Source organism: Dasypus novemcinctus, chromosome 8 (genome assembly GCF_030445035.2).
Source record: "Dasypus novemcinctus isolate mDasNov1 chromosome 8, mDasNov1.1.hap2, whole genome shotgun sequence".
NCBI lineage: Eukaryota > Metazoa > Chordata > Mammalia > Cingulata > Dasypodidae > Dasypus > Dasypus novemcinctus.
In genome coordinates this window covers 79,065,958-79,076,967 of record NC_080680.1, presented here as the reverse complement: position 1 = coordinate 79,076,967, position 11,010 = coordinate 79,065,958, and the positions used below count along the sequence as shown (strand labels likewise).

At 57.0% G+C, this 11,010-nt stretch overlaps 1 protein-coding gene across 3 annotated transcripts in view; it reads left to right on the top strand.

The window, feature by feature from the left end:
• Positions 1-243: 243 nt before the first annotated feature.
• Positions 244-11,010, top strand: part of CNTFR (ciliary neurotrophic factor receptor) — a 37,698-nt gene continuing 26,931 nt past the window's right edge. The window contains exons 1-2 of one of the 3 annotated variants that reach the window (XM_058302015.2): positions 244-324; positions 8,491-8,604. The gene's annotated coding sequence lies outside the window, so the exon portion shown is untranslated. Of the gene's footprint in view, positions 325-893; positions 1,012-7,591; positions 7,608-8,490; positions 8,605-11,010 lie in introns of those variants that run through there. The other 2 variants (XM_023583172.3, XM_058302014.1) reach the window with 2 other exon arrangements.

Sequence of the window (11,010 nt, the reverse complement as noted above, 5' to 3'; positions counted from 1 at the left end):
CCCCTGGAGACGTCTCCCCAGGCCGTGGGCCCCGGAGGGTAAGGAAGGAGAGGGGGATGGTATCATCGGAGACGCGGTGGGAAGTGAGGGCCTGGGGTCCCAGCCCGGTCCATCCGGGACATGGGACGTAAAGTCCCCGTCCCTCCGCGGCCAAAGGTCATCTCTGTGTGACTGGGAGGGGGGCCGGGAGTGGGGGTTGGCTCGCGTGCGGTGCCGGAGGGAGGACCTCGAGAGTTGGCCTGGGGTGTGCCAGGATGTCGGTGTGATGCAGTCAGGGCCTGAAGGTGCGGAAGTGTGCGGAGAGACCTGGCCGAGGCCGCCGGAGTGAGTGTGATTGTGCGACCTCGGGGGTGCGCGCCCAGCGGCCCTGGGGGAGCGGGCGGAGTGGGTGTGGGTGTGTGTGCGCGCGCGTTTGTAAAGGCGCTGCCGGGGCTGCGCGTTAGGCGCGAGGGCCACAGCCGTCTGGAAGGCGCGCCCGAACAAGGGCGACGGTGAGGGGGGCACGCGTGCCAGAGCGGGCGTGTGTGCCAGCGGGGGGTAGGGCGCGTGCCAGAGCGGGGTGAGTTGGAGTTGGGGATCACAGGCCTGCGCACGGCGAGCGTGCCCGCGCGTGCCAGTCGCGGGAGCGTGCCAGGGCGGATGCGCGCGGGGGCTGTGGCGGGGAGGGGGCCGTGGCGCGCGGCCGCGAAGGCGCGGGGAGGGAAGGCAGGAGGGGGAGGGGAGTGAGGGCGCGCGCGGCCGAGCGGGCGCCCGCGGTCACATGGGCGAGGGAAGGAGGGAGGGAGCGCGCGAGGGAGGGAGGAGGATGGGGGGGGTTAAAGCCTCCGAGCGCCGAGGAGCCGGTGCAGAGCGGGCGGCGGCGGCGGCAGCGGAGGCGGCGGCTCCAGCCCGCGCGGCGCGGGGCTCGGCGGCGGGATCCGACAGCGACTCTTGGCTCCGCGCTCCCTGCCTTGCTCCCGGCCGGGGGCGATCGGAGGGCGCGGCGCGGCGCCCAGGCGGGCCGGAGGCGCGGTGAGTACTCTGCAGCGGACCGCGCGCTGCCGGACCTTCCACCCGCGGGCGTACCCACAGATCTGCGGCCCTCGTGCGCGCGGGGAGAGGGCGGGGACACGCGTGGGATCGCGGGCGGGGGGAACAGGAAAGTTCACGGGAAACTTTGCCCGAAAACTCGGGGCCGGGGGCGCAAGAGAAGCGGCCCCCCACGTCCGGGCGCGCGGAGGATTGGGCGTGGTGGTGGTTGGGGGCGAACAATCGGAGCGGATTGTCTTAGCGTCCCTATTCTCCTCCGCCCCCCAGCCGCTCGCGCAGGTTTTGGGAAAATTCCGGGGCTGGGGGTTGGTCCCCGTGACCCCTGCGCTCCCGGGAGGCGGCGTCTTCCTCTGGCCGAAATCTGGACTTCAAAGCGCCCGCGGGTGTGAACGGACGGTGGCGCGTCTGCCGGTGTCTGTGTGTCCGTGTGAATCTGCCTCTGTGTATCTGTGCGTTTTGGCGTGAGCTTGCCTGTGTGGTTTCTTCGTGAGTCCGCCGGTGTGTATCGGCGTGCAGTGGGTCTCCTCCACTGTCTCTAAGTCCCAGCGTTGTGTGTCCGTTTGAGTCCGCCTGTGTGGTATCCCCAAGTGTCTCTTTGTGAGTCTGCCCGTGGGTGTCTCCTCTAGTGCGGCTCAGTGTGAGCTGGCCCGGGTGTCCCTGTGTTGTTCGAAGTAGTGAATCTCCCGTGCGTGGGGGCTGGGCCGCGGGGAGGTCACCAGACGGACAGCTCTCCTCCCGGGCTCCTCTGCTCCCCTCGCCTCTCCCGAGCCTCTCCTGCAGCGTCTAGCTCTCGCGCTCGCTGGCTCGCTTGGCCCCCTCCCCCCTCAGTAGCTTCAGGCGGCTAGGACTATTTCACGCCTTGTTGAAAATTCAGGATTTTCTTTCTCTTTCCGTCTAGTCTTTCTTTTTGAGAGTCGTCTGTGTGTTGCTGGCAGCTTGTCTGCAACATTGGGTGTGTATCTGCATGCCGCCGTAGGAGTGTGTCTGTAACACTAGTTGTTTTGCCTGCAATATTTGGTCCATATTCGTGTGGCGGTAATCTCTGAGGTGGTTGGGGTCTGACATGCTGAGTGTGTTTGTGCATCTGTAATCGCTGTGTGTCCAGGGGTCTGAGACACCAGGTGTCTTTTTGTGTGCCTAACTCTCTTGTGTGGTTGTATGCCATTGCATGTGTGGGGATGGGCTTGAGTATGTATTTTCCTGTGACTGTAGGGCGAGCCGGAGCTTGGTGGTGGAGGGGTCTGTGTGTCTCTATAAGCTGTGGCCCCAGCTTCCACTGTCACAACCCACACAAATCCTTTAGGCAGGTTCCTGGGGGTCCTAGTAAGAACTGGTGGAGGGGAGCTCAGGTTCTCACTGGGTCAGGGCTCACACTCCACCTGGACCCTGAGTCTTATACAAAGACTAGGAGTTTAATGTTCACAATTCCTGGGGCTCTGGAAGTCGTGTGCAGATTCACACAGGGACACTTCACCTCGTTCTAGGGTCCTGGGGTTATGCTCAGACTCATGTGGGTTCACACAATTATCTTGACACCTTGAGCCCACCCTCTGAGTTTTACTGGGACCCTGGGGCTCACACTAATCCCCTGGAACTTACTCAGATTCACCGTCTGGGGCTCATTTGCAGAGTCACACTAAGACCAGGGCCTCACACTCAAGACTCACATGGGAATCTAGGGCTCACACTTAGACTCATGCCAGGCTCTTGATGAGTCCCTTGGATTTACATGAGATCATGGGACCTTGGAGTCACATTAGGGTCCTGGAACTCACACTCAGACTTACACTAGGATCCTAATGCTCACACTCAGACTTGGGGAGTTTGGGGCTCACATTTAGAGTCACAAAGGGACCCTAGTGTTTGCATTCGCACTCACATGGGGAACCTTAGCTCATACTCAGAATACCTTTAGGAGCAAGGCCCACACTCAGACTTACCCTAGAACCCTGATGCTTAACGCAGACTTATGTGAGAATCACGGAACCCACCTCTACTTCTACTTCAGTCCTGGAACTCAACATTCACACTCACATGGGAAACCTGGAACTTACAGTCAGGTGCATACTGGGACCTGGATTCACACTCAGGTGTACACTTCCACTCTGGAGCTCACATTCTGACTGACATTAGATCTTGGTGCTCGCAGTGAGACTCATACTTCCATCTTAGGGCTCACCCTCAGACTCACACTCCCATCTGGAGAATTCACAGTCACATGGGGACTCTGGAGTTCACACATAGATTCACGCCAAGATTTATGCTTCCATCCTGGGTTCACATTCAGACACTAGAATCGTGGGGTTCGCAGTCCCAGTGGCTCTTAGGACTACTAGTCAGATACTCATGTCCATGCTTTCCTTTCGTTTTTTGGTGTATATCAGAGCAATTAGGGTGAGGAACAGAGACTACTTCAAGACATGTCCCCTCCAAAGATGGGGAAGGGAGTGGATACACCTTTAATCATGCCCCTCACTTGGGCAGTGGGCTGCTGTAAGGGGTGGGGGGGACACTGACCCAGTCAAACCTCTTTGCTTTATTTTCCCATTAGAACACTGGACTCTTGGCAGAAAGATCTGAGTGGCTTGTTGGTACAGGGGTGGCATGTATCCTTAGTGTGCCCCATATACCACATATGTGCATGTCCCCCTTTAAATAGTCTTGGATACCCTGCTTTGTGGAAGAGAGGGCCAGGTGTGGGGAAATAAGGCTCATAGCCTCCCCAGTCATGCCCCCCACCCCAACCCAATCATCCTTAGGCTGGGAAGGATGGGAAGCCTAGCCTTGTAAGGGGGAAAGTCTCCTGGCTCTGGTGATCCATTCTAAGGGGTTTAATCTCTTGATTCTAGGGCAGATGGAAGCCCCAGATCCATGGTGAGAAAGTAGCCCCCAGCAGGAGAGGGATAGGGGTCATGTTATGTTATGTCTTACCATGTGTCCCAGAATGTCCATTGAGCCCTTATCCTGTCTCCAAGGCATGCGCAGGGTTTCCCATGCCCTGACACCTCTATACTCCCTCCCACTATGAAGGCACGTGGATAGGGCCACCTGAGGTACACTATAACCCCCCCCATAGGAGCCCACACAGTAGGAATTTGGCCCTGCAGCCCCCCTCAGGTCGAGATGGCTGGGCTGTAACTGCTTCCTGTCCCTAAAGGGGACACATGCTCTCCAGTTCCCCTAGAGTGGTGGGGGGCTTGGAGGCAAGGCGCCCTGCTCTGTGCCCCCCCATGCCGAGTTGAAGTGTAAATGAATCAGAAACATATGGAGTGGATTTTCTTTGAAATGCAGATGGATTGGGGGGGACCATGTGTGCCTGGTTTTGGGGGGGGGTGGGATCCCAGAGAGAAAGGAGGCTGAGAGGAGAGAGCTGACCCCTCCTCCAGAACCACCATGGCGTGTGGGGAGCAGGGGAGACCTCAGCTCTGTAAACTCCTGTGGCCCTGGGTGACCACACCCACCTGGCTCCCAGCTTCCTGTGGAAGGCCCTGGGGAGGCCATTGGTCTCCTGGTGGGCCAAGAGCCCTGGGGTCATTGTCTCCCTAAACTTCTGCAGAGGGCACAGAGCCATGCTGGGTTGGGGGTCACTAGAGCCGTTCAGGCGGGGGCGGGGCAGGGAATGACAAGGGGTTGAAAGGAGGCGTTAGGACAGATGTGGGGGAAGAGTTAGACCCCAGTGCAGCAGGAAACCAGCTCCCAGACGCTGGGGCTAGGACTGCAGCAGAGAAACAGGCTAGATGACAGTGGTGACTGCTGGTCAGCACGAGGGCCCGTCTGGCTTCCTCCTGCAACCTTCCTGGGATTTTAAGAATGAATTGAAGAATCCACACCCCTGGTTTCTCCAGACCTGGGGTGGTCCATGTGCCCTGCCAGCACCTACCTGTACTTCCCCCTCGCAGCACCTAGCACGGTGGCATAGTAATTGTCTGGGAGCTCTGTGGTACCTGGGCTCTGGGTCTTCCTTGCTCACCCTTGCACTTCCTGCCCTGGCACAGACCTGGTACACAGTAGGAGGTCAGTGTCGAGTAAAGCCGTCAGACCGTGCACGCCTCGTGGGCAGGGCCATGTCTCTCTCATCTCCATGTCCTTGGCTCCCAGCACAGTGCCTACAGGGTGTAGGTGCTTCAGCAATGTTGGGGAATGAATTGTCGAGACGGACAGATCATGGGGAGAGGGACTCTCCACAGTTTGTGACTTGAGACCCAACAGCCCCTGTTTGTACAGCCGTCATTGGTTTGAGGGACTCCTGTGCAGTTTGCAGGCTAGACTACAGAAAGGACTGCCCTGTTCTCAGGGAAGAAGTTCAGAGGATAGACGCCTTCTTTGAAAGGCCTGGACTAGGGGAGGCTGGGGTAGGGAGATGATCCTGATTCTGTGGCAGAGGTCAGAATTCATCTCTCCAGCTTTAGAAAGTCCTTTTCTCCCCATGCATTTGTGAGCATGTCCCTTGCTCTGCCTGGAAATGGACCCCATCTCTGGGCTGGGCTCTGAGAGTACTGCAGGTATAACCGACTGTCTTTATTGGTTATTAATGTCTGTCTGAGAACATGGGGTTCAGATCCTAAAAATACCTTGTCCGGCCAGAGCCCAGGAGTTACTGCGTGGGCTGGTGTAGCAGTGGCTGCATCTTGGTCAGATAGAGAAAGAGACAGACAGAGGTGGAGAGACATACATACACACACACAGAGCCAGGAGAGGCTGGGAGAGTATGAGTGTGGGTGGGGGGAAACCGAGGCAGCATAGGTGAGAGATGCACAGGATTTGGAACCTTTGTATTTTATGGGGTAAAGATTAATAAAATTAGTGGTGTCAGTTAGTAAAATTATGGCAACATTTAGGGTAATCTGTTATCCTACACTGCAGATCTTAAATCCCTTTTCAGAGAGTCTGGAAATACAGCTGATATCAGGCATAAAAATCAAGTAGTTAGTAGTAACCACTTCAAGTCTAGTTTTAGGATGTTCTAAAATTAAGCGCTTGGCAGAGAAAGGCTCTTCCTTGAGTAGCCTTTACTGACCCCATCTCTACATCCTCTGAGCCTTTTCTTGCAGCCAGAGTCCCAATGAGGTTCTTGCAGACTCCCTTATACAGGCCCCATGTCATCTTTCCCCCCAGGCTCCTGCGAAGCCCCTCTCCCCGGGAGAAAGGGGCTGCAAGGGCCGCGGTTGCAAAAAGGCAAGGGGAACCCAGCCTCGAAGGGCAGATGCCCCGTGACCTTGGCTCGTGAGCTGACCTTTCTGGGCCCCTCCGTGAAATCGCGGATGGGGGGGCTGGGCCCCTGCACCGGCCCAGAGAGAAGGCGGTTTTGGCACCCATCCAAGCCCCTGACGTCAATGACTCTCCAAATAATGGAATCAATATTGGGGGTGGGGGGGCAAGCATGAACCAGGCCCCAGCGATTAGAAACAGATCAGCACAAACCCGCAGCTGATTCTGATAGAGCTGCCTTGGAGAGCTAGGGTGGGAGGCCTGGAAGGAGGTGGACCTGGGGGGCTCAGGAATGGAGGAGGGGGTGGGGACACTACATGTCCAAAGCTTGAGGGTACCCAAGTGGGCAGAGATTCTGGGATTGCCTGGCACTGGAATGATGGGCAGGGGGTGGGGGCCCCATTGATTCCTTCCTCCTCTGAGGCTTTGGGGTCCATTGAGGCTAGGTGAAGTTTGTGTGTGGAGATTTCTTTCAGCCAGTGAGTGACAAAGGTAGGCAGAGGTCCCCCCAGGCCTCTTGTGGGTCACAGGATATACCCAGGGTGGGGGGAGAGAGTTCTGGGTGAGACCTAAGTGAGACGACCTCTTGCTTTGAGGCAGGGAGACTTAATCTAAGATAAGACAGACGGGCATCCCCTCCTGATTGGGGCTGTGGCCTCCCACATTAGCCCATGTCCTCTCAGCCTCCTAGAAAGTAGCAGGTGAGGATGGAGGGGGCCGGGGGGTCTATGGGGGCTGGCCTGGCGGCAGCTGACAAAAAACAGGAAGAAGGGCTGGGGGAGCGTCTGTAATTACGGAGCATTTATTATTAATCAGATGAAATTGCTGGAAGCAGCTGGTGTAATGTGCGTAGCGATACAGACTCTGCACGCCCCCCCCCAACACATACACACAGACACACGCAGAGACACACATACACAGCCTGAATCTTGCTTGCTTTCACAGTTTTTCTCTTGTGAAGGTTGGATGAGCACACAGTCTGTGCAGGCTGTGTGTCTGTCTGTGTTTCTTCATGCCAGCCTGGCCTCTTCTGCCCCTCTTTTACTTTTCTCATCTCCTTTTCTAACTGTCTCTGTCATTCTGTGGCCTGTCGTGTGTCTGTCTCTGGCTTCGTCTCTCTCTCTCTTTGGACCTGTGTCTTGGTGCGTCTGTATCTGCCACTGCAGGCAGTCTGTGTCCAGCCACTTGTGCTAGTTTCTGGCCGTGTCTTGCTGGTTAGTGGTGTCTCTGCATCTTTAAGGAGGGTGGGGATGACATGGAGTCCCTTTCCATGGGTATATTTCAGTACCGAGCAGACCTTTGGCAGATACACGTGGGACCTGCTGGGGGTTGCAGTTGGACCCTGCGGATCTCTTGGGGTCTTGTAGAAGGTGAGGAGTCAGTTGAATGGAGGCAGCAGTGGCTTTCAAGATATCCCTGAATTCAATACCAGCCCCCCTCCCAACTGCCACTTGTGTGACTTTGGGTTTTTGCTCTCTGTGCCTCAGTTTCCTTACCTATTAAAAGGAAAGGGGTTTACCTCTGAAAGCCATTTTCATGATTCTGTGCCAAAATGTGTAAGTGCTTATGTGCCTGGCTCATCAAAGACCCTGAACAAGGACAAACAGGTGCCGCAGAATGGCTTTGGGGTTAGCCCTGGGCTCAAATCTAAGCCCTGGGACTGAGGATCTCTGTGGTCTTGAACAAATCATGAAACCTCCCTGGATCTCATTTCCCTCACCTGTGAAGTGGGAATAATAGTAAGAGATGCATGAGGTCCTGGAGAAGGCATGAGGAGTACCTGAGCTGAGGCACAGAAAGTGCCCAGACAGCTGGCACGTCGCAGGCACTCAGTCTGTCACGGTGGTGATGCAGAGGACGAGGAGGAGGATGGTGAGACCGTGGAGCTTACGCTCTGCCTGTGGCCGTGTGTGTGTGTGTGTGTGTGTGTATGAGAGAGAGAAAGAGACAGAGAGAGAATGTGTGTGATAGGAGGTGACTGTGTCTGGGGTTAGGATTGCCTGTGTGTGAGTGTGTATCAGTGTGCGCTGTCAGGGCTCTGGCTTCTGGCCTTCCTTTGTCCCTGTGGTTCAGCACTTGAAGTCAGCAAGGGAGTCCCCACTACTCCCAGCTTTTCCTCTTCTTGGCACTTATCTGCTGCCTGCCTCAGTCTCCCCCTTTCCCAGTGGGGATGTGAATGTGGAATGAGCTCTGAGTTGGACCAAGGCCTGTGGCTCCTCTGTGACCTCTGATCTGTGCCCTTTGCCCTTCCAGAATCCAGCCTAGTCACATCATCCCGCCCCCTTGGTGTTGGACGTCCTGGGAAGAGTTTGGTGTGAAGGAGGAGGAGGACGTAGATGTGCTTGGTGTGCGGCCAGCGGTGAAGAGGTAGGAGCTGGGGCCCGGGCAGGGCAGGGCAGACGAAGGGCACCGGGCAGTGCGGGGTGCTGTGGGTCCGGAAGACATGCGTGAAGGAGGACCTGAGAGCCCTTCTTTGTGTTCCCCTGTCTTTCCCCCTCTTGAGGTTTTGGGCTTAGCCTGGCTAGAGCTTTCCATGCCCCTAGGATAGTCTCAGAGAGGGAAAGAGACTTAACCGTGGTCACACAGGTAAGGGCAAAGCCAGCTCAGGAAACGGGTCTGCATTAAAGAAGGCTGCACCCCGGGGGTGGGAGTGCGTTTCTGTCTGAGTGTCCTCAGCCCTCCTGTCTGCCCGCGAGCGTGAAACATCTCTCTGGTTTGATTGGGGATGCGGCTGGGCTTGGAGAAGATGGGATGGGGGATCAGAAAGTCTAGAGTCTTCTGGGACCAGCTGTGGGGCTGGGCCTGACTCTCCCCGCCTCTCATTCAGGCCAGGCAAGGCCTCAGGATTGGCAGCCCGGGGGTGGGGGTGTCCAAGGAATCGAGGCGCTGGAGCGTAACGGAAGGGCCTATTGTGCGAAACCCGCCAGAGGCCCACAAAGGCTGCCTGGGCTTTTCATCTCAGCTCCCAAACAGACTGGCCATTTTCCCGGCCTGGGGGTGGGGTGGGGGAGGCTGATCCTTTAGAACTAGGACTGGGGTGTTGTTGAGCATAGGGTGGGGTACCGCTGACTGTCACATGGCCAGAAGAGGGGCTTAAGATGGGGCTGGGGCCCTGAGAGGAGGAAGGGAGGTCCCAGAGGGCTATGGAAAGTTCAATTTCCACCTCACTGTTCCCACAGGACCCAGGGACGTGGGGAGGGGTATCTGATCAAAGTCCAGTCTAGGATGGGACTAGGAAATGGATTTGAACAATAGCAGACCATAATGTTGGGAAAGTGGGCTATGTCTCCTCTCCCCTCTCTCCTGTAATCTTCCCTCAGAGTTTGGAACATGGACGGGAGCTCCAGGGCAGGGCCTGGAGAGGAGAAGGCTAGTGGGGTCAGGCAAGAGAATGGGCTCTCTACAGCAGGAGGGACTGAGACCAGACAGCAGGAAGGACTTCCTGCCAGTGAACAGTAGCTCAGATGCCCTGACCCTGTCCCTGGGGATCCCAGAGGATCCGAGAGAGCAGGGGAGCTGGAGAACACCCCCGGGGCTCAGGCTGAGGCAGCTTCTGTGGGGGCTGCGGAGGCTGGGGAGGAAGCACTTGGCAGTTCAGTCCACCCTCCCCCAGCAGCACCTCCAGCACAACTTTAAAAACAGCTTCTTAATTTAACAAAGTGGATGAAAAACTGTTTTCGGAAATAAAAGATATCTGCTGTCTCCCAGGCTTGCACTCAGTCCTTGCAGAGAGCCTCTCCCTGGGTTTCTCCCGCTGCCAGTGGCTCCGTTCCTTCCTCTCTGTCTCTCTTGTTTGTTTGTTTCTCCCTCTTGCTACCACCCCCCAGCTTCCCTTTGGCCTGCTGTCATGCCCCCCACCCCTATCTCCAGCTTCATGGGAGTCTCGCTCTCAGTCTCTTGTCTCTGTGTCTCTGCACCTCGTCCCTTCTTTTCCAGTCTCTCTCTTCCGGGCCCTGTCTCTGTCTCCCAGCCTGTCTCAATCTCTGTCTCCCTCCCCCTTATCTCTCCCCCCACCAAGCCCTGCTCTAAATGGGTCTATTTAAAACGCCCGACGCTGCCAAGTCAGAAAAGCGTCTCCTGATAAAGCGCATTAGGCGGAGGGAGGGAGGAGGAGGGAGGAGGGAGCGGCGGGCGGACGGATTGATCCAAGCCCGTAACCCCATTAATCAGGCAGTGTGGATCCCCCTCCCTCCCCCAGCCTCAGCCCCTTCAGAGCTAAAAGCCCCTTAAATATTTATCACCCCTCCCCCATGAGGGGGAAGGGAGGGTGTTTGGCCCTTAGTGTGAGCATCCCCAGCTGCCTGGTCACGCCCCCCGCGTGTGTGTGCATGTGTGCGTGCGCATGTGTGCACGTGTGCTTGTGCTCGTGTACATGCACGGGTGTGCACACGCAACAGGCCCAGGGGCCTCCGGCTAACCCCCCACCATCTGGGCAGCCTGATCTGGGCAGCCCCTGGGCACCCTAGGAGTCTGGCCCTGCTCCTACCCCTCCTGTTTCGGGAGTCGGGCATGCAGAATGGAGAGATTCTAGGGTCAGTTGGGGGTCCTCAGGACCCTCAAAGTGCAGAAAGTAACTGGAAGACAGGGTGGCACTGCACTATCATTCCCAAGAAGCAGGAAGCTGAACTGGGGTTCAGTGTCCAGATCCCCCCACATTCCCAATGTAGGAAGTGACTTGGGGAATAGAGTCGTGACCCCACGCTCCTAAAATGAATGCATGAAGGTAACTTGGAAGGCTGGCTTCGAAGGCCGGGAATATGACCTGGAGGTGGC